General features: G+C 41.6%; 1 protein-coding gene and 1 long non-coding RNA gene across 2 annotated transcripts in view; both read right to left on the bottom strand.

Moving 5' to 3' along the window:
- GPR39 (G protein-coupled receptor 39) overlaps positions 1-26,827 on the bottom strand; it is a 201,639-nt gene that overhangs the window by 131,787 nt on the left and 43,025 nt on the right. The gene's annotated exons all lie outside the window — the stretch shown is intronic.
- LOC140611903 (uncharacterized) overlaps positions 1-26,827 on the bottom strand; it is a 48,897-nt gene that overhangs the window by 5,548 nt on the left and 16,522 nt on the right. Inside the window, exon 2 of the long non-coding RNA XR_012013220.1 lies at positions 2,535-2,683. This is a non-coding gene — a long non-coding RNA (uncharacterized lncRNA). The remainder of the gene's footprint in view (positions 1-2,534; positions 2,684-26,827) is intronic.

The raw sequence follows: 26,827 nt of genomic DNA, 5'->3' as shown, positions 1-26,827 counted from the left end.
ACCCCAGCCTTCCCAGCCAGTCCGCCTTCACAAGCGCATCTCCACTCCCTCCACCCTGGGGTGATGTTTGGGAGCTCCCCAGCTCAGGAGCGCCTGCCTAGAGCTGGGGGCCCATGGTCAGGGCAGTCTCCGTACTGAGGACAGGCTGTGTGGGCTTCCGTCCAGTGCGAGGCAAGCCTGCCCACCACCTTGGGACCAGCACTCCCTCTTGCATGGCTCTGCTCCCAGCACCTTGCCTCTGGGCCTTCCCTGAACATCCTGAAAAGAGCCAGCTTCATTCCCCAGACCCTCCTCTCTCTTCCCTGCTTTATTCCTCTCCACAGCTTTTACCAGCCACCAGCAGCTACTGGCTTGTGCTCTGGCTCCCCCACTAGGCTATCAGCTCTAGGAGGTCAGGATTTTTGTCTATTTTTTCACTATGATTCCCACCCCCCACTGTCTAGAATACTGCCCAGAATATAACAGAAGTCCATTAAATATACGATAAATATTGCATAAATCCCCTTAGTCTAAATCCAGAGCTTATGATTAGAGATTTCTGAGGAGAAGCAGGATTTGGCCTGAAAACTGCCCTTCTTTCCTTTTCCATCTCCTGGCTGTCTCCAATGCCAGCATAAAGCAAAGTATATGTGCATTAAGAGGCTGCGTGCTGCACCTCCAACTTGCCATTTTTCTCTCCCCCTCCTTTCTTAGAGAGAAGGAGTTCTTCTGGCTTTTCTCCACTGAAGGGAAGGCCTCTGCACCCTCAGTGAGCTGGGCTTCAGCAAAACAGTGTGGCTTGCTGACAGGGCAGGAGGGAAAGCAGGAGAGAGTATAGGCAAACAGGCAGCTGTAAGCAGGTGCCCACAGGACTGCCTGCTGAGACACACAGCTCCCCTCAGACTCTCACAGGGGTCTCATCAGAGCTAACGAGCTCCTAGTCCCTGGGTATGTGTCCAAAGAAACTGGGGTCTGAGCCTCTTCTACCCTCTGATGTAGCTTTTCACCTTCCAGAGACAGATTAGGTTTATAAGGTATTAAAAATTGACAAAATATATGCCACTCCTAACATAGCAAAATTTGTTGCATGGTACTGCACATAGAGAAGAAAAGGATTAGAACAAAGATTTGATCTGCCTAGTAAAAATACTCTTATTCAATGACTATTGATCAAATAAAGGTGTCCTGCCCCCCCCCCCCACCTTACCTCCCACCCTCACACACGGGACTGTTTCCTCACCCAGGACATGCAAGTCATTGTAATGAGCCAAAGTGAAGTCCGAGGAGCTCTCAAAAATGTTCACCAGAAATTCCTCTGGTATAACTAAGACTATAACCACACAAACAAGAAAGTCCAGAAGAAGTGAGTAATTTGCCTACTTATCATTCAGTTTCCATGCTGGCCAATGTGGAAAGCAACTAGGACCTAGAAATGGATTGATTTTTAGAAAGTTATGTACATTTTTTTCCTGAGCTACTTTAATTACATTTGTCTTTGACATTACATTTGCCCTGGACAGCTATCTAGGCATCATAGTTTCCTGAATCTGTTTAATTTCATCAGTTTGGGAAAAATCATCGCATTATCTCTTTTAATAGTCTCTTTTCAGTATTCTTCTGCAACTCCCACTCTATCCTTCATGACTGCTAATTCTCATGTTCCCATCTCCTTGCCTCTCTGGACTGCACTAATGAATAAATTTCTTTAAATTTATTTCAGCTGACTAATCTTTTCAGCTACATCTAATTGGTTATTAAATCTGTTAAACAGAATTATTAAATTTTGACTATTATAATTTTCACCTTGAAAGTTTTTATTTGGTTCCTTGTCAAATCTGCATGACTACCTAAAATCTCATTTTCCTTTTTTATTTTCTAAGCCACTTGGTTTCTCACCTTAAGCTTATTATTTTATAATTTGCGCCTTCTAGTACCAATGTCTGAAACCACTCTGGATAGGCTTCAGCCATCTTGGTTTTTCAGGCTTTCACTCTTAGTACTTTGACTCCCATATGTGGTTTTATAATTTTCTTCTCAAAGTATAAGCTCATTTTTTTCCCAGAACGTTATCTATGAGAATTCCTCGAGGCCTGGGTTACAGGCGAGTTCCTCCAGAGAAGATGTGTTTCCTTCTGCCAAGTGCCTGTGGTACAACCAACGCGGACTTCAACTTAAAACTCAATTTTCCACCTGAGGTTTTTCAAACGTCCCATATAGTGTGAGTCCAGGCTGCAAGCCTACATGAGGACATTCAGATGTACTACCACTTGTAGGACAATACATCCCTTCCATTCAGAATCAGGAGTAGAGACAAGACTTCCTACTGTCCCCTGGGGCTTATTCATCCTTACTCTGAGGCTATAACTGTTTGAGATCCTGACTTAATGTATGTTGGGACAGTCAGTCACTGACTGGACTTCCCAGTTTGGACAGACCAAGTGAACTTCTAATTTGGGGCTTTTTTTGGGGGGGGTCTCTCATGCCCATACAAACCAATGGTCAAGTTTGTCTAATCTGGCAAATAACCACAAGGGACCACTGTACCTCTCTAATACCTGCTTCCATTCAGTCTGTGGCCTTCACGTGTTTTTGCTCCTTGCCAGCTCACCGATGCCTTCTGAAATCTTTCTCAGTTGTTTAGGCAGCAGTTTTCACTTCTTTTAAACAGGGAATTTGTTTTCAAGGTTTCTGGTCAGTTAAGCAGCTAGATAAGGAAGACACAGAATTCTCCTTACCATGCAGCCCCAGGGACATGTTAATATCATGCAATTGGCCATAGGCATGTTCACTGAATATTGGCCTCTGGAGCTGGCCACAAGCCTGTAGCTAGTGCAACACACCAGTGATCATGAGTGAAGGTGAAACTGCACTAAAAAGTACACTTTTAGCTTTACAGAGTGACCTAAGGGACTAAAGATGGGTCATTAATCTGAACAGGATCCAGAGCCTGCATTAGAAACTCAGTTCCTTGGGGTTCAGTGTATGAGGCTGAGTGGAGACATTCCTTTCAAGGTCAAGAGAAACTCCTACATCTGATCCACCAACTAACAAGAGGGCAGCTGATATACCATTGGGATTCCCAGGACAGCATATTCCCAGCCATCTCTAATCTGAGAATTTTAAGTAGCCTCTATCTAAAGTAGCCTCTATCTAAAGTACCCAGGAAAGTTGTGATTCCTGCCCCAAGAAGCAGCTCTCCAGACACTGAAAGGCCTTCTTGGGCTTGTGCCATAAGCCTTGGAAGAGAATGCAGAGCTAGAATTCTCAGTGGTCAATTTGTATGCAGTGTAGAGTCTTTATGATCTCCACGAGGGGGAACACTGAAGAGCAATCAGGTGTTGGAGTCAAACAATGTCAGTGGCGACTGAGGGTAGAGATCTTTTTGAGAGCCATATACTACCTGGCACTGTGCTCTGGGGTAGCACGAAAAAACTGGCATTGGCCATATAACCAATGTGGATCGCAGCCTGGGTGCCAGAAATAGACTTCTTCTAACACAAGAGGGACTTGTACATGTGGGATGACTACAGCAGCTCTCCATAATCAGTTGGATGTGAAACCAATATAAAGGGCTGCCCAGACCCCTGACATTTGTGTCATGTACCCACCAGTGAGCTGGATGAAGCAAAAGGGATGGGACACAGGCTAATCCATGGGATTCTACTGATGGATGAGAGCTGACCTTGTACTGAGGCTGTTCCAATTGTCTCACACACGGCCCCTAAGGGGCCATTCTTGGTCAATAACAATGGCTGGCACATCCTGTATACTCCTCAGATGTCCACTACTGCTCTGACCACATTTAATCCCTATAAACAATGACATATGCTTGTATTATTATTTCCTTTATTTTATGAAAAAATGGAGTCACAAAGAGCTTAAGAAACTGATTCAAGGTTATGCGGCTCGTGTATGATAAAGTTCCCATTCAAACTCAGGCAATGGTTCCTGCATCTTTGTTTTCACTTGCTACACTACAATGCCATACACCGAGGTATATTCTTGCAGAACTAAATGCTATACATAAGATAACTCTATAGGTCAGCTGTAATTGTCATTAAGCATTTACATGGTATTTCTTTTAGAGGACATGTGAATGACTTTCTATTCTGTTAAAGCAAGATAAAGCAGAGAGGGAGAAATTGGCATTGCTATAATTTGACTCCATCTGATTTGTAACTTACTATTTATAGGGAATCTAGGGCAAAGATATCAAAGCCTTGAAAATATTGACTCACTGGCACCCAAAAGGTATTAACTGTTGGGTATCAAAATATTGGTACTTCCAAAGAAATCAATACATAGTATAGTTTTCTCCAAAGAAGGCCACAATTCCTCATCCTTAGGACCTCTCTGATCCAGACACAGGGTCTATTTTTCCTCCCCTTGAATCTGACTTGGCCTTTTACTTACTTTGACTAACATACTGTGGTAGAAATGATGCTGTGTCAGTTCTAGGCGTAAGCCTGAAGAAGGACTGGCAACTTCTACCGTGTTCTTAGAAGTTGTCCATCCTCTAAGAAACCTAGCGATACAGAAACCACCATGCTATGAGGAAAGTCAAGCCAGCCACATGAAGGAGACATATGGAGGAGCCCTGAGGCACCAGACACATGAATGAAACCTTCTTGGGCCTCTAGCCTAGCCCAGCTGCTAGCTAATGGCAGCTAAGTGGCACCATGGTGGGGCAGAGACATCACCAGCCAAGCCCTGCCCAAGTTGTAGAATCATGAGAAATCACAAATCATGGTTGGTTTAAGGCCCTATGTTTTAGGGGGGTTTGTCACACAGCAATAGATTAACATATATTAACATAGATTAACGTGATGATACATAATATAGTTTGTCAAATCTGCTGTAAGGATGTTGTACATGAATATTAGGAGAAAGTTGACAGCTCAAACAAAAATAGAAGAATAAAAACTGAGATGATCTTGGTTTATATCTAGTAGGTAACTTAGCAAACTGATCATTACATTAAAAAAAAAAAACATAGAAATCCATGAACGCCATGCATAAAAGATCCTGCCCCATTCTGGAATTAAGCTTTACCATCACTGGAGCCAGCTGCCTGCTCCCAACAGCCACAGTGTACTTGTGCATTCCCAGGCTTCCACCCCAGTCTATCTCTCACCCAAGAAAACCCAGCGACTTCTTAAAAAAAGGACTGATCCATAATTCTTGATCTTGGGGAGGAAAAGACATGCCAGAGACATCTTGTGAATGGGGAGTTTAGGGATTCCAATCAGAGACACTTTAAGGGTAAAGACCTGTGAATATTGGGACGAGATCAGTGAATATCTGTGAGTTCATGAGACTGGGAGAGAGAAGAGGACATAGGTCAAATATTAAAGTCTGGACTTAATCAGTTCATTGTGAGGATGCAAACAGAGGCATATGAGCAGGAACCTGGGCTGAGCACTGACCCCACTTGGGACAGTAGCCAAGATCAATGTTGATCCATCTTATGCGGAAAATCAACAACACTGAGCGAAGAATCCACAAGTCACTGTCCAGCCTAGAGAGATGATCAGCTTCCCTTTGCTGTGTCAATATGGTAGGCTTAAATGAGACAGTTTCCCTTAGCCCAGATTCTGTATTTATAGCTTTCATTCAAGGAATAACTTCCCAACAAGGTTACGAGGAGGGTCAGGGAGAGCAGCTGTGGCTGGGACATTGCTGTGAGTGTCATTTTCTTATCCTGGCTTGAGCAGCCACCATGAAGGCCATTGGCTAGGAACTGCATCCAAAGATAACCTGACTTTCATTTTAGAGTTTCCCTTCAACTCTAAACCCATTTCAGAGTCCCATTTCAACCATTTTCTGTACATGATAACTCAGTGGCTCCTTTTTAACACAATATTTAACTTGATAATGACTATAAATGGAGGATAATTTTCCATGGGAGATATTCTATCAAAATGCAATAAAATAAGTCAAAGTTCTATTACTCTGCATATAAACCCACTTCTATCACCTAATTGATGCTCTGCTTCAAAATCTTCAACCTGTTGTTAAGTGTGAGTCTAACAAATGCTTGCTTGTGATTGTCAAGGGCATATCCTTTTTTTTTTAATATAAATGGCATCTGTTATGTCTGAACTACAATTATTTTTTAATATTCTGATTCTCAAAGGAACAGAGAATCTCAATTTGTCCTTTCACAAGTAAGAAATTCAGCTATTTAATGAAGACAGCCAAACAATGACCTCAGCATTCCCCATCATCTTGCCTCTTTGTAACACTACTTAGGAATTAACAATAGAGTTTTTTTATGTGACCAATCCATAGGAAATTTAGGTAGCCCTTTAAATGAAGTGGGTTTCTTGAGTTTGCCTAGAGAGAACTGTGGGCAGCAACTTTTTAGCACAGAGGATTTGGTGGCTCCCTTTATCAACCTCTCTCCTTGTCCATATTTAATGTCTGATGGTAAAAAAAAAAAAAAAAAAAAAGGAAATCCAGAAGAAAAGGCAGATCAGAGAACCAAGAAGGAAAGCATGGCCAAACAGAAAGAAATTGTGTGTGGGAAATGGACAAACTGGGTTCAGATTCCAGTTCTACTGCTTACTAGTTACATATGCCTATTCAACATCTCTGTATCTCCATTCCCCCTTCAGTAACATAACATTTATTTGCAAAGTGGCTTTGAGAAGTAAATATTTTATCACAGGTGTTCAGCCCTCCTTAAACAGAGCTGCCATTATTATGATAATGATGACTGACATCATCATTACCACCCAGTAGCTCTGGGATTATAACTGAGCCACTCTCCCGTTACCTCCAACATACTTTACACTATCTCCCTCTGCACTCCACTCCCTAACATCTCCCACTCTACAATATCTATGCTTATTTTCTTACTAGCTAAGAATCAAAATGACTTTGAGCTAAGTCAACAGAAGTACATATTTAGAATACATATATATTTAGCAGGCTAATTAGTCCTGGCCAAAGCTATAGGCTCCTTCTAACATTTCTAAAGGGAGATTTGTTGATATGCATCAAATGCCTTTAAAAGCTTAAGCCATTTACCAAAGACATTCTATTTTTAAAAGGTTTATGTTAAGGGTATATTAACAGATATACACAAAAATTAAATTGTATCAGTTTCCAACATTTATCTTAATGATTAAGGTAGCCATATTCTTTGCTGCCCAAACTGGGACACTTCCGAGATAAAAAGGAAATGCTATTAATCAGTAAGGCAGGGAGTAACAGGTGTAAACCAATAGTGCAACACGGAGGCAATCTAAATGCCCAGCAAGGAGAATTTGTAAAATAAAAACTATGTAACCTTGGAAATCGATCAGAAATCTTGGAGGATGAAGCTGCACACCTACAAACCAGAAAAATGCCTTGCAGAAGCTATTTGTAACAAGCAGACCAAAGCACACCTAGGATCTAGCTTCTTCTATGTATTTTATCTTATTTCTTATTTTTTCCTTTTTATTTTCCATTTTTTATTTTCTTTCTTTCTTTCCTTTCCAAAATGACAAAATGGAAGAATTCATCCCAAAAGAAAGAACAGGAAGAAATGACAGACAGAGATTTAATCAATGAAGATGTAAGTAAAATGTCTAAACTAGAATTCAAAACAACAATGATAAAAATACTAGCTGGGCTTGAAAAAAGCATAAAAGACACTAGAGAACCCCTTACTGAAGAGATAAAAGAACTAAAATCGAATCAAACCAAAACTAAAAATGCTATAACTGAGATGTAGTCCCAAGTGGAGACCATATAAATGAGGATGAATGAATCAGAAGAGTGAGTGAGTGATACAGAAGATAAAATTATGGAAAATAAGCTGAAAATAATAAGAAAATAAAAATACCAGATCATGAAAGTAGACTTAGGGACCTCAGCAATTCCATAAAGTGAAATAATATCCAAGTTATAGGAATCCCAGAAGAAGAGTGGGAAAAGGGTGCAGAAGGTTTATTTGAACAAATTATAGCTAAGAAATTCCCTAATCTAGAAAAGGAAACAGACTTTCAAATCCAAGTAGTAGAGAGAACTTCCCTCAAAATCAATAAAAATAGGTCAACACTATCATATATTAGAGTCAAACTTGAAAATTACAAAGATAAAGAAATTCTGAAAGCAGCTCAAGACAAAAGAGGTCCGTAACCTTCAAGGGGAGACACATAAGGCTGGCAGTAGACTTGTCCAAAGAGACCTGGCAGGTCAGAAAGGACTAACATGATATATTCACTGTGCTAAATGGGAAAAATATGCAGCCAAGAAAATTTTATCTAGCAAGGCTGCCATTCAGAATACAAGGAGAGAGAAAGAGTTTCTGGGACAAACAGAAACTAAAGGGATTCATGAACACTAAATCAGCCCTGCAAGAAATACTAAAGGAGACCCTCTGAGTGGAAAGAGCCCCAAAGTAACAAAAACCAGAAAGGAACAGAGACAGGAACAGTAACTTTACAGGTAATACAATGGCACTAAATTCAGATCTTCTAAAAATACTTTCAATGTAAATGGACTAAATGCTCCAATCAAAGGATAAAGGTTATCAGAATAGATTTAAAAAAATGTAAGACCCATAGATATGGTACGTACAAAAGAATAATTTAGGTTCAAAGAAAACTCCAGATGGAAAGTAAGAGGGTAGAGAACAATTTATCATGACAATGGACATCAAAAGAAAGCTGGAGTAGCAATCCTCATATCAGACAAATTAGATTTTAAACCAAAGACTGTAATAAGAAATGAAGAAGCACACTGTTGTGGGTAGTATACACATTGTGAATGGGATCGATTCCTTGATTTTTCTTTTGCTGACTCATTGCTAGTGTATAGAAATACAACAGACTTATGTGCATTGGTTTTATATCCTTCAACTTTGCTAAATTCCTGTATCATGTTGCCTGTGAAGAGTGAAAATTTGACTTCTTTGTTGATTTGGATGCCTTTTATTTCTTTTTGTTGTCTGATTTCTGAGGCTAGGCCTTCCAGTACTATGTTGAACAATAGTGGTAAAAGTGGACATCCTTGGTATTCCTAACCTTAGAGGAAAAACTCTCAGTTTTCCCCCATTGAGGATGGCATTCACTGTGGGTCTTTCATAAATGACTTTTATGATGTTGAGTTATGTTCCCTCTATCCCTACATTGTGGAGGGTTTTTATCAAGAAAGGATGCTGTAAAAAATACTTGACAAAATACAGCATCCTTTCTTGATAAAATCCAAAAGATGGGGATCCCTGGGTGGCGCAGCGGTTTGGCGCCTGCCTTTGGCCCAGGGCGCGATCCTGGAGACCCTGGATCGAATCCCACATCAGGCTCCCAGTGCATGGAGCCTGCTTCTCGCTCTGCTTCTCTCTCTGTCTCTCTCTCTCTCTCTGTGACTATCATGAATAAATAAATAAAATCTACAAAAAAAAAACAAAAAAAAAAACAAAAAAAAAAACAAAAGATGCCACAAAAAATTTGGTAGAATCGATACAGGAACTTAGCAAAGTTGAGGGAATCAATCTTGTTCTCAATTGCGCCAAAAACTGTAAGATACCTAGGAATCAAAACAAAGGGTAAAAGATATGGACTCTGAAAACTATAGAATATTTTTGAAAGAAATTGAGGAAGACACAAAGAAATGGGAAAACATTCCATACCCATGGATTGGAAGAACAAATATTACTAAAATGTCGATACTACCACAGCAATCTACACATTTAATGAAATCCCAATGGAAATACCACCAGCATTCACAGACCTGGAATAAACAATTCTGAAATTTGTATCTAACCAGAAAATACCCTGAATAGCCAAAGGAATGTTGAAAAAGAAAACCAAAGCTGGAGGCATCACAATTCTGGACTTCAAGCTGTATTACAAAATTGTAATCATCAAGTCAGTGTGGTACTGGCACGAAACAGATACACAGATCAATGGAACAGAATAGAGAACCCAGAAATGGACACTCATCTCTATGGTCAACTAATCTTCAACAAAGCAGGAAAGAATGGAAAAAAGACAGTCTCTTCAACAAATGGTGTTGGGAAAACTAGACAGCCACATGCAGAAGAATGAAACGGAAAGAAAGAAACCACTTTCTTGCACCATACGCAAAAATAGACTCAAAACGGATGAAAGACCTAAAGGAGAGACAGGAAACCATTGAATTCCTAGAGGAGAACACAGGCAGCAACTTTTGTGCTTGGCTGCAGTAACTTCTTGCTAGACATATCTCCAGAAGCAAGGGAAACAAAAGCAAAAAAAAAAGAGAGAGAGAGAGAGAGAGAGAACTATTGGGATTTCATCAGGATAAAAAGCTTTTGCACAGCAAAGAAAACAATCAATAAAACTAGAAGGCAACCTTTATAGGTTGGGAGAAGTTATTCACAAATTACATATCAAATAAAGGGCAAGTATCCAAAATTTATAAATAACTTATTAAACTCAACACTCAAAAACCAAAAAAAAAAAAAAAATCCAGTCAAGAAATGAGCAGAAGACATGAACAGACACTTCTACAAAGAAGACATCCAGATTACTAACAGACATATGAAAAGATGCTCAACAGCACTTGGTACCAGGGAAATACAAATCAAAACCATGATGAGATACCACCTCACTTGTCAGAATGGCTAAAGTTAACAATACAGGAAATGACAGGTGTTGGTGAGGATGTAGAGAAAGGGGAATCGTCTTACACTATTGATAGGAATGCAAATTGGTATAGACACCCTAGAAAACAGTGTGGATGTTCCTCAAAAAGTTAAAAATAGAACTATTCTATGACCCAGCAATTGCACTATGTATTTACCCAAAGGATACAAAAATAGTGATTCAAAGGGGCACATACACCCCAGTATTTTTTTTAAGATTTTATTTATTTATTCATGAGAAACACAGAGAGAGAGGCAGAGACATGGGCAGAGGGAGAAGCAGGCTCCCTGAGGGGAGCCCATTGTGGGACTCGATCCTAGGACCCTGGGATCACACCCTGAGCCAAAGGCAGACGCTCAACCACTGAGCCACCCAGGCATCCCAGACCCCAGTGTTTATAGTAGCAATGTCCAAAGGGGCAAATGCACTTCCGTGTTTATAGTAGCAATGTCCACAATAGCCAAACAATGGAAAGAGCCCAGATGAATGAATAAAGAAGTGATATATATATATATATATATATATATATATTTTTTTTTTATATAAAGTTTTATATATATATATAAAACTCAGCCATCAAAAAGAATGAAATCTTGCCATTTGCAATGATATGGATGCAGCTAGACAGTATTATGCTAATTAAAATATGTCAGATAAAGACAAATACCATATGAGTTCACTCATGTGGAATTTAAGAAACCAAACAGATGAACACAGGGGAAGGGAAAATAAAAGAAGATTAGAAACAGAGAGGGAGGCAAACCCTAAAAGACTTTTAACTATAAGAAACAAACTGAGGGGGACACCTGGTTGGCTCAGTGGTTGAGCATCTGCTTTTGGCTCAGGGTGTAATCCTGGGTTCCTGGGATTGAGTCCCGCCATCAGGCTCCCTACAGGGAGCCTGCTTCTCCCTCTGCCCGTGTCTCTGCCTCTTTTTCTGTCTCTCATGAATAAACAAATAAAATACTGAAAAAAGCAAACTGAGGGCTGCTGGAGGGGAGGTGGGGGGGATGGGGTAAATTGGTGATGGGCATTAAGGAGGGCACTTGCTGTTATGAACACTGAGTGTTATATACAACTGATGAATCACTAAATTCTACCCCTAAAACTAATAATATACCGTATGTTAACTGGGTTGAATCTAAATAAAAACTTTTTTTAATATATATAACCTTACAAAAAATATTAAAATATCTCCCCTCTCCTCCTAACATATACCGTATGTTAACTGGGTTGAATCTAAATAAAAACTTTTTTAATATATATAACCTTACAAAAAATATTAAAAGAGAAAACTCAAAACTCAGTCAGATGGAAAGATATACCTGATATATTAACAGAAAAAATCAGATTGCAAGCTAATATGCATAATATGGTCACTCTCAAAATACACATATACTCACAGGCATAGACACACCCCCGTAATACCAGGACAGATGACACATGCTGACAGGAGTCATTGCTCAGTGATGGTGATTTGGGCCATTTGTATTCATCTATATTTTCTAAAAATTCTGTAACAGACATTTGCAATTTCCAAAATAAGAGTTATTTACAATTTCTTGCAGTCAGATATGGTTATTAAAACTCTTGTCTCAGCATATAACCTGTTCCCCAAAGCCTACAGTGAATTTTCTAAGAATTCTAACCTTCTAGGGCTGAAATATTTATGTCAAGGCATTAAACAAAGCTCAACCTCACTTCGGCATTTGTAATCACAGGTCCACAAATATCAGGAATAAAAATTCTTTCTGACATAAGCGACACAATGAAGCCCACAAAAGCGCATTCTATTACGATCTCAGAGTCTGGCCTTTGAAACATCCCAAATGTTTCCTTCACCTCCCGGTCTCACAAGCATTAAGAAGATAATTTGCTGGACTCAAATGGATGATTATCTCTGTAGAACAATCCACATGGCTATTTCAATGCTCTCCTTTCCATTCTCAATACAATTCTTGTAGCTGTGAACACACAGATTTGGAATTACACATTTGCTCGCGCCACCACTCCGGGAGTCTGGAGGTGGTGACCTTCTAACACATAACACAAATACCTTTGTAAACTTCTGGTCACTGGGAAAATGCCTTAAGTAAAAAAAAAAAAAAAAAAAGTAAGCTCACGCCTCTGAGGCGGCTTCCAGCTTAGATGAATGAGACACCATGGGGAAAAAAAAAAAAAGGTAAGGGTATTGTGTCCATTTGACAAACTTGGAAATAAAGTTTCTAAGAAAAGGAATGGGGAAAAAAAATTTAAGGATTAACAAATAGTCTTTTTCAGTAAAGGAAGCCTCACAGCTCCCTAATTTTTACAACTCCTCCAGAACATTCGACCTTGCATTGAGGATTGGGTGAAAAGAACTCCTCTGAGATCCAGATTCTGCAATATGTAACCCACCCTTAACCTTAAGAGTAAGGGATAAACCATCAAGCAAGGTCAACTATGAAACCAAAAGTCAAACACAGGGGAAAAAATGAGAGAACATGTAAAATAAACAAAAAAGAGTTTCCAACAGCTCTTAAAACATAGTATAATCAGACCAGCTCCCGCACAACCAACCACAGGCTGCAGTCAGAATTCATCCCAAACCAAATGTCTTATGTACCCACATAAGTCACTGTTTCTGAGGAAAAACTGCATTATGTTCTCATTAGCACAGGCTGGGGAACCTCCAAGGCACCCCCGACTCCTATGCTCTCATTCCAGCGTCCAGCAGGAGCCAACTCTTCCTAATTCCACCTTGATTAACTCCTCTCCCCTCTCCTGTTCCTGCCCTAGTTACTTCTCACTTAGGTAACTACTGAAACTAATGACTGATTTCATTAGTTTCATTAGTTTCATTTCCTCTCCCTTCCAATCCCAATCTGAGTCATTCCACCCTGCTCTATCTGTATTCTCTGTTTATTGGGGTAAAAACTCCCTAACATAAAATTTATCACCTTAACCATCTCCACGATTTTTTCACCTTGTAAGTCTGAAACTCTGTACCCATTAAACAACAACTCCCCTTTCTCTCCTCCCCTACAACCTCTGGAAATCCTCATTCTGTTTCTTTGAGTTTGACTACTTTAGATATGTCATATAAGCGGAATCATACGGTGCTTGTCTTTTCATGACTGGCTTATTTTGCTTTGTATAATATCCTCAAATTCCATCCATACTGTAGCATGTGATAGGATTTCCCTGCCTTTTAAGGCCAAATAATATTCCATTGTATGTGTATATCACAGTTTGTTTATCCATTCATCCATCAATGGACACTTAGGTGGCTTTTAGTTGGTGGCTGTCATGGATAGTGATGCTATGAAACAGGGTGTGCACATATCTGTTCCCAGCTCACTGTCAATTCTTTTGGCTATCCAGAAGTTGGATTGCTGGACCATATGGTAATTCTGTTTTTAATTTTCCAAGGAAGCTCCATAGCGTTTGCCATAACGCTTGCACTATTTTACATTCCCGTCAACAGGATACAGGGGCTCCAAATTTCTCCTCACCAACACTTGTTATTTTCTGATTTTTCTGACAATAGCCATCCTCATGGATGTTAGGTGGTAGTTACTGCGGTTTTAAGTTGCATTTCTCTAATGATGAATGATATCAAGCATTGCATTTACATTTTTGTCCCCTTTCTCTGGTCAAACCCCTTCCCTTCATAGAGGCTGCCAATGAATAAGGTACAAATCCATTCAAGGCGTTGCATAATTGCACCATATCTGTCTTATTTCATAATCTCTCATTCCACAAATTTTCCACATCAGGCCCATGAAATGCCTCATCATGTTCCAAACAGGTCCCATGTTTTCTTTTCCTCTTGCAAATATTTATAGCTCAGATTACATTATCCCTAAGTGGAGTCCTGTGTTTGCACCATCAGAGCTCTACATCCCTTCAGCTATCACTGCTTGCACTTACCCTGTGGGTCACATTTACCTCTTCCACCCCAATTTATTCCTGGGTCTGCTCTTACTTACTGAACAGAAGGTTCATTGACTAGACCTGTTCAATCATCTGTCTCCCAAATGCCTAAAACACTGTAGGCCCTCAATAAATAGTTACTGAATAAAGGACTCCACATTTCAATGTGCAACCACCCAGCTAAACCCATCAAAGCATTTATAATTTCACATCAATAGTGGTGTTCTCTTTTCGTGTGTGTTAGAAGAGGGGGATATAGGAGTCGGGAAAGATTTTAATTTTTGTTTTTCAGTCATCCAGACTCATCCTAATTCTCTTGACCACATTATTTAGCTTCCAACTTGAAAGAAAGAAAGAAAGAAAGAAAGAAAGAAAGAAAGAAAGAAAGAAAGAAAGAAAGAAAGAAAGAAAGAAAGAAAGAAAGAGAAAGAAAGAACTTTTTGAATGCCAAGTAGAGCCCACGTCTAGTAACTGGATAGCCAGCTATTTCATTTACCCTCCTAGTGGCTGACATTTCAATACTCCTTCTTCCTTTCCAAATATTAACCACGTGCAGCTGGTCATTTGGGCTCTGAAACATTTGATGGAGCACATTTCAAATACCATTCTGGAAAAATATTCAATTACCTCATTTTCATTTTACTCACTAAATAGTAGCTTCTCTCTCAAGTTCAAGTAAACTCACTTGAAATTAGAATTCACAAGAATGTGTTTCATTTAGATTTACTGGAAGATGTCAGGTACTAGTTAGTTGACCTTAAAGCACCTTAGCCATGAGGTCCCACCCAACTGAGCTCTCCATCTTTGCCATATAGCTGCTCCTGTTAGATAGTATTGATTGGATAACTCATCTAGTACTTGGGGCCAACCAATGATGATACAAAACTCTGACAAATAAATGAGGTGTAGATTTTAAATCTCTTGTACCCTACAGAGAACGTCAGCCTGGGTCTATGGTTCTGTGTTCTGTGGCCTGAAAATTCTCATTTGAATGAATGCAGAATTTTTTTTTAAAGATTTTTGTTTATTTATTCATAGAGACACAGAGAGAGAGAGAGAGGCAGAGACACAGGCAGAGGGAGAAGCAGGCTCCAGGCAGGGAGCCCAACGTGGGACTCAATCCCGGGCCTCCAGGATCACACCCCAGGCTGCAGGCGGCGCCAAACCGCTGCGCCACAGGGGTTGCCCATGAATGCAGAATTTTGTCAGATAATTCAACAAACTTTTACCAAAGAACTGTGCCAGGCACTGTTCCAGACACTCTATTTATTTATCAAACCTCTACTAAATTCCTTCTCTTTGCCAGGCATTTTGCAAGGCACTGGGGATTCTAAGTCACATAAGAGGTGATTCCTCCCCTCAAGGAATCTAGGAAATGTTTCAGACTTGTGCTTGGTGGCTATGGAAACATAATCTTTAAATCCCATAGTTTAGGGCAGCCCTGGTGGCATAGTGGTTTAGCGCCACCTGCAGCCTGGGGTGTGATCCTGGAGACCGGGGATGGAGTCCCAGGTAGGGCTCCCTGCATGGGACCTGCTTCTCCCTCTGCCTGTGTCTCTGCCTCTCTCTCTCTGTCTCTCTCTCTCTGTGTCTCTATGAATGGACAAATAAAATCTTTAAAAAATAAAAAAAATAAAATAAATTCCATAGTTTACAGCTTTTTAAAAAAAAAGATTTTATTTATTTATTCATGAGAGATACAGGGAGAGAGAGGCAGAGACACAGGCAGAGGGAGAAGCAGGCTCCACGCAGGGAGCCTGATGTGGGACTCGATCCTAGGTCTCCAGGATCAGGCCCTGGGCTGAAGGTGGCGCTAAACCACTGGGCCACCCGGGCTGCCCAGTTTACAGCTTTTTAAGAGTCATTGTAAAGCTGAGCCTAAATTAATCCAGATTTTCTAGAACAGTCTGACTTCAAATAGTTAGTCCTATACCCAATTAAGGAATGAGGTCACAGTATTTCAGTTATTAAGATGGTTACTGCAAAAGGGATAGAACAAACTGCCTCCATTCCTTGCAGGCTATTGTCATAATGTTAAATTTTTAAAATGTTGAAATTAACTCTTTACTTGGTAAAAATCGTAGTATCAAATACTTCCTAAAGAGCAAAAACCTCTAATCAGTATTTATTAAAAAAGAAGAAAGACAATTCACATTTATTAATTACCTACACTGTATTATACTTGGTACTTTCTTTTACATTAGGAGTTTACAAAGGGCCTGATGGTAAATATTTTAGGCTTTATGGGCCATATGATCCCTGTCCCAACTACTCAATTCTGCCATAATACTATAAAAATAGCCAAAGATGAATAACAAATGGATGTGGCTATATTCCAATAGAAAGATACGGAGAGCCAGATTTGGCCGGGGGGCCGTGTCTGCCAACCCTCCTCTTACAGCATCTCCATCACTGTCTCTGCTGCTGCTAAACGCTCTGCCTGAGAAGCCCTTCACTGTGCCCTCATCGAGGCGCCTTCTTCCCATGATTCCAAGCCCTATTCAAGTCCTCCTTCTTCCTCTTCTGATTCAATTTTAAGAAATCTTTGGATAGTAACTAGCTTTTTTTACAGCACTTGTACTTTTCCAGAATTTTTTCTTTCCTACAACAATCTTTCAAAGTAGACAATGCAGATAGATATTCTTATTCCTACTGAATGAGAAACCAAAGCAATACCTCTTAAGAATCAGAAGCAGAAAAACAGGAGGAGAATGGATCACAGAGACTGTGGTTCTTCCCACCAGGCTCAGAATCAGATGTGGGGCACTGAACTTCACCTCCCCAGAGGCCATGCAAGAGGCAGGCAACAACATCCAGGACGAGCAGGATAGGGAGTGCCCCCATGGAAAGGACCTGGCAGGTTCAACCTCCCTGCCTGCAAATGACTGCTCCAATCCAGCTGTCCTACACATGGGAAATATTTTACATTTGTTTGTTTTTGTTTGTGATATTGTGGCCAGTGTGGTAAAGCAGCATCTGCCTTCCCTCCAGCCCCACCTCACTTCCTTTCCCTCTACATTCTCAGGGCCCTAAGGATTATATTCCTCAATAAAACATGAACGCATAAACCTGGCCTCAGGCTTTGTTTTCTAGGGACATTGAGCTAGTAAACTTGGGAAGAGGAGACCCTCAGTCTAAGACCTTGAAGCTGGAATGTCCACTGCCGGGAGACAACTCTCCATGAGTCTCTGTTACAGACAACATGGCTCTGCTGGGCCAAAGATCAAGGATTTTGTCTTTTGCCCACATCCATGAAACTGTCAGATTAAGTCGTTGACTTGCAACTGAGTCCAATCTTCCTCTTCACAGTTCCTGACACCCACCTGTCTGAAAAAAGAAGGACCCCATTGCTGGTGACAACGGGATGGTGGTAAGCCCTGGCATACAGTGACATCACAATTAATAAAGCTTTTTCCTTCAGCTGACTGAGATGAGGTCCAGGTAAAGTGCCACCCTGAAAGGTTAAACGGCTATATCACTTGATGGATGGGGATAATGATAACTAAAAAGATGGCAGTGTGAAATAGTTATTTTGAAGGCATTTGTGGCTTTGCAAAAAAGAAAATTTTGGCATCTAATTGCCAACTTAAGGCATGTTTTAAAAGTGTTAAGATGCTACATTATTTTAAAAGAGACTTCAAGTCCAGGGCAGACTATGCTGAAAGTCAGTCCCAGGATATGATTTTTACATGTGGCAGATTTGCAAAAAAGATTAAACATGTAGCCCCAATATATCTCTTACATTGACATTAGGGCCCCCATAGGTGAGAGTGGGACTGTGAAACCTGGGATGGGAACATCTTTGTGTTTAAGCCTGAGATTCTTGGACCCTCTTGGCCAGTAGAAGATGCCTCTCACCACACCAGAGGAAACCCCCCTCACCTCCTCCTATCAACCATACACATGCAATGGTACATGGCAAATGACATTTATTCTTCTCTAGATCTGTCCCCCTACTACCACTCATGACCTCTAGGTCAACTACCAGTGCCGGGGCTTACCACACAGTGTAAGAAGGGATTCCCTACCCCAGGAAGTAATGGACTATACACCAAATGAATTGCAGGACTTTGCACATGTGCAGAAGTGAATCTTGAGTGTGACAGATCAGACAGGGCAGAGTCTAGGGACAGATAAGGGATGGTGATTAACATGAGGTCATGCATCTCAGGCTGAGGATTCAATGAGCTGACAAGGACATGGGAAGCCATTCCTAATACCGTAGTAGGATGACTCCCAGAAACACTGGTATACTGGTGGCCTACAGAAGGTGGGGTGAAGACACTGGACCTTCCTTGGCATCGTTCTGAAGAAGGGATCAGAAGGCTCCAAGAGGTGAACTGTTAGAATGTATTTACTACATAAAACCTGAAACTCCACCATGTGAGTAAATTCTCTAGGAGAGCTCAAAAAACACTTCCTTCAATCAGGTAGTGTGAAATGTACCAAGAGTTGCTGAGATGTTTTATGATGGTGCCCCCTATGGACAGGAGTTGCCATGAATATGCTGCCATTGAACCAAGATCCCTGATATAAAGAGAATGTTGGGATCCCAGAACAGCAAAGGTCGGAAAGCAGAACTCAAAAATGAGAGACACGTTTGACGTGATCTCCATAATCCTCAGCAAGGCTGGAAGAGCATTTGGGTTGCACTGACCAACAGCAGTCTATGGTGATAGGTAATAGATCACAGTGTTCCCAGGGGAAAGCTGGGCAGCTTGACTAGGGTGTTGTTTGATTCGTATAATCAAAAATAAACACATTCATACACAGATACGAGAGCTGGTGAGCAGCAGAAGGCTGACATCAACCACAATGGAGAATTAGAAACAGTCTTCTTGTCTATTTTCCAGATTTAAGCCAGTCCACAGACCCAAAACTCCATACCCAAAGTGTACATTAGCCGTACCCTAGAATCCCTTTGCCATATATAAGTCCAGTATATATATACTCATACATACATACATTCTATTACTTCCTAGAACAGGGCCCATTTAGCCCTGTTCACACTGTAGTAAGTCCTAGCAGTGGTTATTGGTCTGGCAGCCATGAGGGGTAGTAGAGGCGGGTGGAAAAGGAGGCTAGCTCTCCTTGAGGAAGAACCCTACAATACCAGCATAAGTATATGCTGAAGCAGAAAATATACCTCTCCTTCCTCCCTGAAAGAGACTTGTGACCCTGTGCCTAGGTAACTTAGCCTTTGAGAAAGAGGAACACCCAAAAATTTCAAGAACTCTTAACTATAGGATTTAAGCGACACTGATACAAAAGGACCTAAGATAAGCCACCATACTCTTTCTGTTAGAGTGAGGACTTACTGAAGCCATGTTTTATGCTTATAAATGCAGTTTTAGCCTGAGTCACAGTGGGCCTAATGAGTCCCAAGACTCACACTATGGTTATTTCCCCCTTCACTAAATGTATAATTGGGTTAGATACACTTAGTAGCTAGCAGGACCCTCACATTTGCTCGGTGACTTGTGGAATAGTAGCCATTGTGGTAATAAGGGCCAAATGTATCCCCTAGAACTGCCTCCTTTCCTACCAAGATTATAAACTGGAAGCCAGATTACATTCCTGAAGGAACCAAAGAGGTTAATGCCACAATCAAAGACACAAAAGAGGGAAGGATAGTGGTCCACATTATATCTCCCAATTTATCCAACTGGCCTCTGCAGGATCCAGATGTATCATTTTAGGTGACCACAAGCTACAGTAAAATTAACCAATACTAAATGGTGGGTTAGTTGTAATGCTCCCTGACGTAGCATCCCTGACGTAGGTCAATATGGACTCCGGTACTTAGTATGTTGCTACTGAGTTGATGAATGTTTTTTTATTTTTCCTTTCAATACTCAGTAGAGACAAAATCAAAAGTAATTTTGACTTACAGTACACTTTCACCATAATAGCTTCAGGGCTTGTTAATTCTTTTGTCATAATCTAGTCTTTGGGGAACTTGACATTCTATAGAAAAACACATTGGTCCATTATTTTTGATGATTATCATACTAATTGCCCTGGGGAGTATCTTAGATACTTTAATAAGAGAATACACACATGTCAGAAAATGAGATATAAACTTCACAAAAACTTGGGGACTGCCAAATCAGTGACATTTCTAGAGTTTCCACTGGTTTGGGGCACTCCTAGACATGGCTCTAAAGTAAAGGAGAAATTGGTCCACCTTGTGTAACTATTACTACAAAATCAGCACAGTACTTGTTGGAATTCCTTGAGTTTTAATGCAGCACTTAGCACACTGGGAAAAACTCAAATTTATTTATCTGGTGACTTAGAAGGTGGACAGAAGAAGAGAAGTGCCCATAGCAGGTTCAGACTGTGGTATACACTGCCCTGACACTTGAATCAAATGTAGCAGCCAACTGGGTGGTGCAGACAGGATCCACAGTGGATCAGGATGCTGGGCCGGTTCCAACACGAGATCAGCAGCACAGACCTCTAGAGTTCTTAAACAAGACCATGTCCTCTGCAGAAAAGAAATACTTTGTTTTTAAAATAGTTCCTTGTGTGTTCCTGGGTCCTAGCTGAAACTAACATTGACCTTGGGACACCCAGTACCTATGTGACCTAAGCTATCCATCATGAGCTAAGCATTACTATATCCGCAGTGTTATAAGACCAAGATGAAATAGTAATAGTAATGCTTAGGTCACGATGTTGCCAAGAAATAGATCCCTTTCCCCTCCTCTTTCACATTGATGGGCTATTCCAAGAGTTCTGTATGGCCTGTTCAGAGATGTCACATGTGACCAAGGAAGTAGCTATATCTTCTTGTGATGATGTAGCTTGGGAGCAGATGCTCTTGTTTCTACTTCTCCTTCCCTTCCTCACTTCCTTTCTCCCCCACACGCTGACTGTCCTGGGATCACAGCCCTCAAGAAAGCATTAGCAGGTACAGAATCCAGAGTAAGTGAGAGAGCTACACGAGTCCTGACCTGCCAGGAGACAGTGGACAGATTCCAAGCATCAGGCATGGATTGAGTCCTACACGAGGCTTGGATAGACTCTAGACAAAGCACAGGCAAGCAGGTTCACCTTGGTAGGCCCAGAATCCAAAGGAGAGAAACCCTGTTGCCTCGATAAGAGGTACACAAAAGAAGTCAGATGTGAAGGAGCAAGGAGGTCATGGGTCAGTTATCATTTAAGACCCAGGCTAAATGCTGGGATACGTCTTCTAGGAAGCCATTCCTACCCCTCTGTCTCTTCCTCTTAGGCCAGAAGAGGTGTCAGTTCTCTATGATTCCTTCATGTAGCTGGATCCCTACATTTGCCTCATACCAAATTATCTATTTTCATATCTGCTTCATATCATTCCACTATTCAACCACCACAATGGTTCCCAATTGTACTCAGAGTAGAAACTAAAGTCCCCACAGAGGCCAGTAGAGCACACTGTAATCTGTCCCCAAGTGCACCTCTGACCTCTCTTCCTTGCCCTCTCTGCTCCAGTCACATTTTCTGTGACTTTGTTCTCATGTCACCTATCCAGGGAGGCTACCCTACGGACACAACTTAACGTGAACACTTGCCTACCCTCCATGGCATTCCCAATCCCCACCGTAAACAAGATGGCAGCCCCACACCTCTACTCTATAGAACTGCTCCCTGAATCTGAGGATGTTCTAGGACACAAAGGTATTAACACCAATCCCTTGGCCTCAGGAACATATCCACACATGTCCTTGGCCACATGGAGGTGAGTGTTCTAAGGAGCCACAGTATCTCGTATGGTCATTGCATGCCTTCAGCCCATACTCCACCCTACCACATCACTTCTCAGTACTTAAAGACCTTGGATTATCTGAATTTGACAGACTTTTGTTATCTGCTCTGACGGGGGTAACTTTGCATTAAGAGTATTCACCTGTTGGTCTATCCCTCATGCATAAGAGCTTTGGGAGTTGCAGCTACCTCAGAGGGAGGGGAAGATCTGTAAGGGAAAGTCGGGTCAACTGACTCTCCTGCAGTCAGAATATAAGTGAGAGCTCATCTCCTAGTGGTACTCATAAGAGGCTCCTATCAACAGTAATGGGCCCCCTGGATGTTTCAGAGGCAGAGCCCACTACTGGATTCAGGCTCCTCCCGTGGGAGGGAAAGCTACTGAGCTCACTGTCTGGGGTGCGGAAATCATTCCCCTTAGTTCTACAACTCTCCATCCTCCACCTCTGCTGCATAACCACAGAGACGTTTACATACGCACACTCACTGTCTTATTAAAGCCAAAGGAAGCTGAGGCCTCGGTCTCCCTGTTTCCAAAATGTGTTATTTGTGATTCAATTTCACATGGCCTGCAGAGGCAATAAAGGGCAAAGGGAATTACCCTATAATGTATTCCAAAAGCACTCCCTGCACACCCACACTCCCAAGGATAACAATTTGCCAATATAACCTTTAATTAAATGAACAGAAATCATGCAGACCCCATGGTGTAGGAAGTCACTAAATAGAAGGAAATTATGTATGAGTTGCCCCCAGCCACTCATTTTAGCTTGAATAGGATCTGTCAGTAGAAGCTGTAGAGTGCGATAAGATAAAAATGGGAGACTAGCCTCTCGCTTGCATCTGCAGGGGCTGTCTGCCCGACGAACGGAGCGGGCCTCTGGCCACACGCACAGGGCAAGGGAGTGGCTTCTAGAAGAGGTGCACAGGGAGAGGCTGAGGCACCCAGATGCTCCTCCGAGGCCTCTGAATCAATTAAATAATTTCCCAGCAAGACAGACTCTTGCCCTCGTTGTCATCGTTGTCAAGTCTCTCAAGGGCAGCATTCTCTTTGTGGGAAAAAGTATCAGATTCCTGCAATCCTGAAATGACTGCCTAAGTGACAGTGTCACCTTAGCTGGGGGGGAGGGGGGAGGAAGACAAGCACAAGGTTCCCCTGACTTCTTGCTCTCACTTGTCCCCTCCCTTCCAGACCCATCACCCCTGCCCTACTTCCAGCCTCCTTTACTACCTGAGCAGGTGACTGATCGATAGAAGAACCCTAACCTGTCCTCCTCCCCCATGTGGGTCACCTCCCACCCTCAATATTCACAAGCCTCCCACTCCACACACATGCCAGAACAACTAGCCTAAAGTTTGTGCCCCTTTTCTGCTCAGAATTCTGCTGGCATCCTCCTTGAGGCCTCAAGGATAGGGCCCAAGCTCTCAGCTTCATGTTCCAAACACCATTTATCACTCTAACCTAACTGCCTTGACCCCCTTTCACATCCCTGGCTCCAACCAAACCTGGACTATACCCTACTCCTGTGAGCTCTGTGTCCCCCTGTTCACAACATGCCCTCTGGATGGAATGGCCAAGCACTCCTGCCCTCACTCTGCATTTCCGTACTCATAATTTTCACGAGCTCCATATGTACTAGTGCCAATCCCTCTACCTCCATGAAGCCTTCACCCTCTGGGGTTAATCTCATTCTACTTTGTTATAGCTTCCCTCACATTTTATCGTGCAATAGAGTTCTTTCCTCCTCCTAGTCTGGAAGGCACACTCTTTTGAGGTCAAAAATCTATTCACTGTTTCATCTGAGTTATATACACATACAGAAACCACAAGTACTCGATGGATGTGTGTTGGGCAGAATTTAATTTTGAAGAGTGTTTATTTTGTGGGGCTTGCACAAGAGTTGGCTTTGTTTAGCTGAGAAAAGAATCGTGCAGCAAGCATTAGGCAGCGTTAGGGGCAAGACTTCTGAGGAGAGAATACCAGAAGCTTAGAGAAGTAGAAAGGCAGACAAAATACTTGAGAGAAGGTGAGAAAAGGGTGGAATTTAACAACTAGATTTTATCAGCTCAGGGCTACTCCATCAATCATCTAAATTCTCCTGGGAAATTCTCTGAGGCTTAAGAGAAATGGATGTGAATTCACTCTAAAGGGGTATGAGGAGGTGATCAGTATAGACACTGATCCTTGGACCCGAGCTTCATGCTAGCCTTCTATAACAGTCTGGGCCATTATGTCCTCTGCCTTCATGGACTTTAGGACCAAATAGCTTAGAACTAAATTAAACATGGCCTTTGTTCTCTATCAAAATTCCATAGGCAGTACCCCATCACACCAACCTAACTACAGAGAGATTACATCTGAAGCTTCTGAATGCTCCCCAGTGACCAATGGGCTGCTAGGTGTGAGTTGTGTGCAAAAGCCACCAATGGACTCATTCACTCCTCATGGGCTTCCCGTAGAGACTGAGATGCTATAGTGGCTGCACTTGGCTCCAGAAGAGGTTGGAAAAAAATTTCTCTTGATGTCTGCTATTGCCTAATGCTTTTCCAACTACTACAACTCCCACTAGGGCTTCCCTGTCAATTAACAAACATATGTAAACACTGTTTTTTGACAGGTACTTTTCACTCAATCCATCAAAAGTTACAAAACATGCAGATTTTGGGCAGCCATGCCATGCAGGACAAGAGAGTTTATAGTCCAGGATGGGAGGAACAACTCCGACATACCCAATAGAGCAAGTCAGGGTGTGCTTAGCTCAAACAGGTTGTTGAAAAAGCAAGTGCTGAGTACAAATACCATCCTCTACTTTCTGGAATTTTCTCATAAAAAAAGACAGCCCTGAAATCCTCCACCAGTCTTTCTCCAACTAAAGTTTGACAGACTTGAAGAGAATACCAGAGGAGACACAGCGACTAATTTACACACAGTAGGAGTTCTTACGCAGCTCAGTCTACCTCTATGTTGAGTTTCCTGAAAATTGGAGACCTATCAGGCTGGGGGTTACACTGCCCTCTTGGTACCTACCCTACAAGACAGGGGCAGCCCAGAGGCCTGGCACCCCAGAGGTTTTCTTAGCAGACTCCACAGAACTCAGTTGACCCTGAGCCCGTGAACAGTCCTCAGAGCAGCAAAGCCTGCTGGAGCCCTCCCTGACCTTTCCTGCAAAGTGCATTTCATTACTTGGTGGAAGAAAAACAAAAACAAAATCACAAGGAATATAAAGTCGGAAAAAAGGACAATTCTATAAAAGAAATGTGCTTTTCCTACCCCCCCTTTTTAAATATCCTAGGAGTGACCCTGCTAAGAGAAAATGATTCTGGGTGAAAAAAATCAATTCAAATTATAATTACTGAAAAATTGAGGAAAAAAATTGAAGTACGTCCCTATGTCCATGACAAATAGTTCTTCACTCACTCAGTTAACAGACCCTTCTGAGTCCTACTGACACTAATGTACTATGATTGCCCAGAGAGACCCAAGGTGAAGTATATGTTAAAAATGGGTGACCCAGGAAAGGTTCAGCCCAGGAGACAAGATGTGAGCCATGGCAAGGAGATGGGTTTTACACTTTAAGTTTCAAATACTCTTATTCTCATTATAAAGTAAATATTTATTCGTTACAGAGAATGTGGCCAACATTACACATAGAAACACAAAGAAAAATATATCACTTAGATTTCCATCACCTGGAAGGGGCTCCAATTTAGGAAGTATTTATCTTATGCTAGGCACCAATTTAGATGCATTATATACACTACCTCATTCTTCTTGCGCTACTGCTCTGAGTTTACAACATTAAGGATCCGAGAGATCAATTAATCTACTAGAGGTCACAAAGCTATTAAGTGGCATGGCAAAAGAATGAACCCATCTTGGTTAAAATCTATGTCCTACAGTCCTCTTTTTATACAACCTTCTCATTCTTAAACATTCAGTAGTACTTCTTCAGAAGCTGTGACTACTGTAGCATGTTGGACAGACCCCACCCTAAACCTGCTTAGGGAGGCCCATATGCCTCTTCTTGGCTACCAGATTCTTTGCCACCAGAAACTCCCCAGGAAACAGCAATGGGTGCAACATGGACGGGTGATAGCCTGAAGTGCAAATGCTCTCACAGCCAGCTTCACTGGCAAAAATTGCAGTGCAACTGGCTAGACATGGGGTATGGGGATGCAGGGCAAAGAGTTCCATGGCTGACCTTCCCTCTATTGTAGTGACACATCTCAACCACCACGGGGTTCCTGCCACCTGGTTTAAGAGCTAGGGACAGAGAGATAGGCAGATTACGGGAGACAGGTCCAGTAAACTGTTCTTCTATATTTGTTCCAAATGACTATCCAGTTCTGGGCAGAGTAAGTGGACTTCTTTTATGTTTGTTTCTGTTTTTGTTCTTGTCTCAATCAATTTCTTCCCACTTAGTGGAAGATGCTGTATAGAAGGAGCCAATCACTTCCACATATTCCAAATTACCACCTACTTATTGCCAATTAAATAAATTACACTCACAAATCCAAACATATCCTGTAAATAAGCAAATCAAATCACCACTTTAAAACACTGGCTATAA

Source organism: Canis lupus, chromosome 20 (assembly GCF_048164855.1).
Source record: "Canis lupus baileyi chromosome 20, mCanLup2.hap1, whole genome shotgun sequence".
Lineage (NCBI taxonomy): Eukaryota > Metazoa > Chordata > Mammalia > Carnivora > Canidae > Canis > Canis lupus.
The sequence above is the reverse complement of the archived record's forward strand: the minus strand, read 5'-3'. Positions and strand labels throughout refer to the sequence as shown.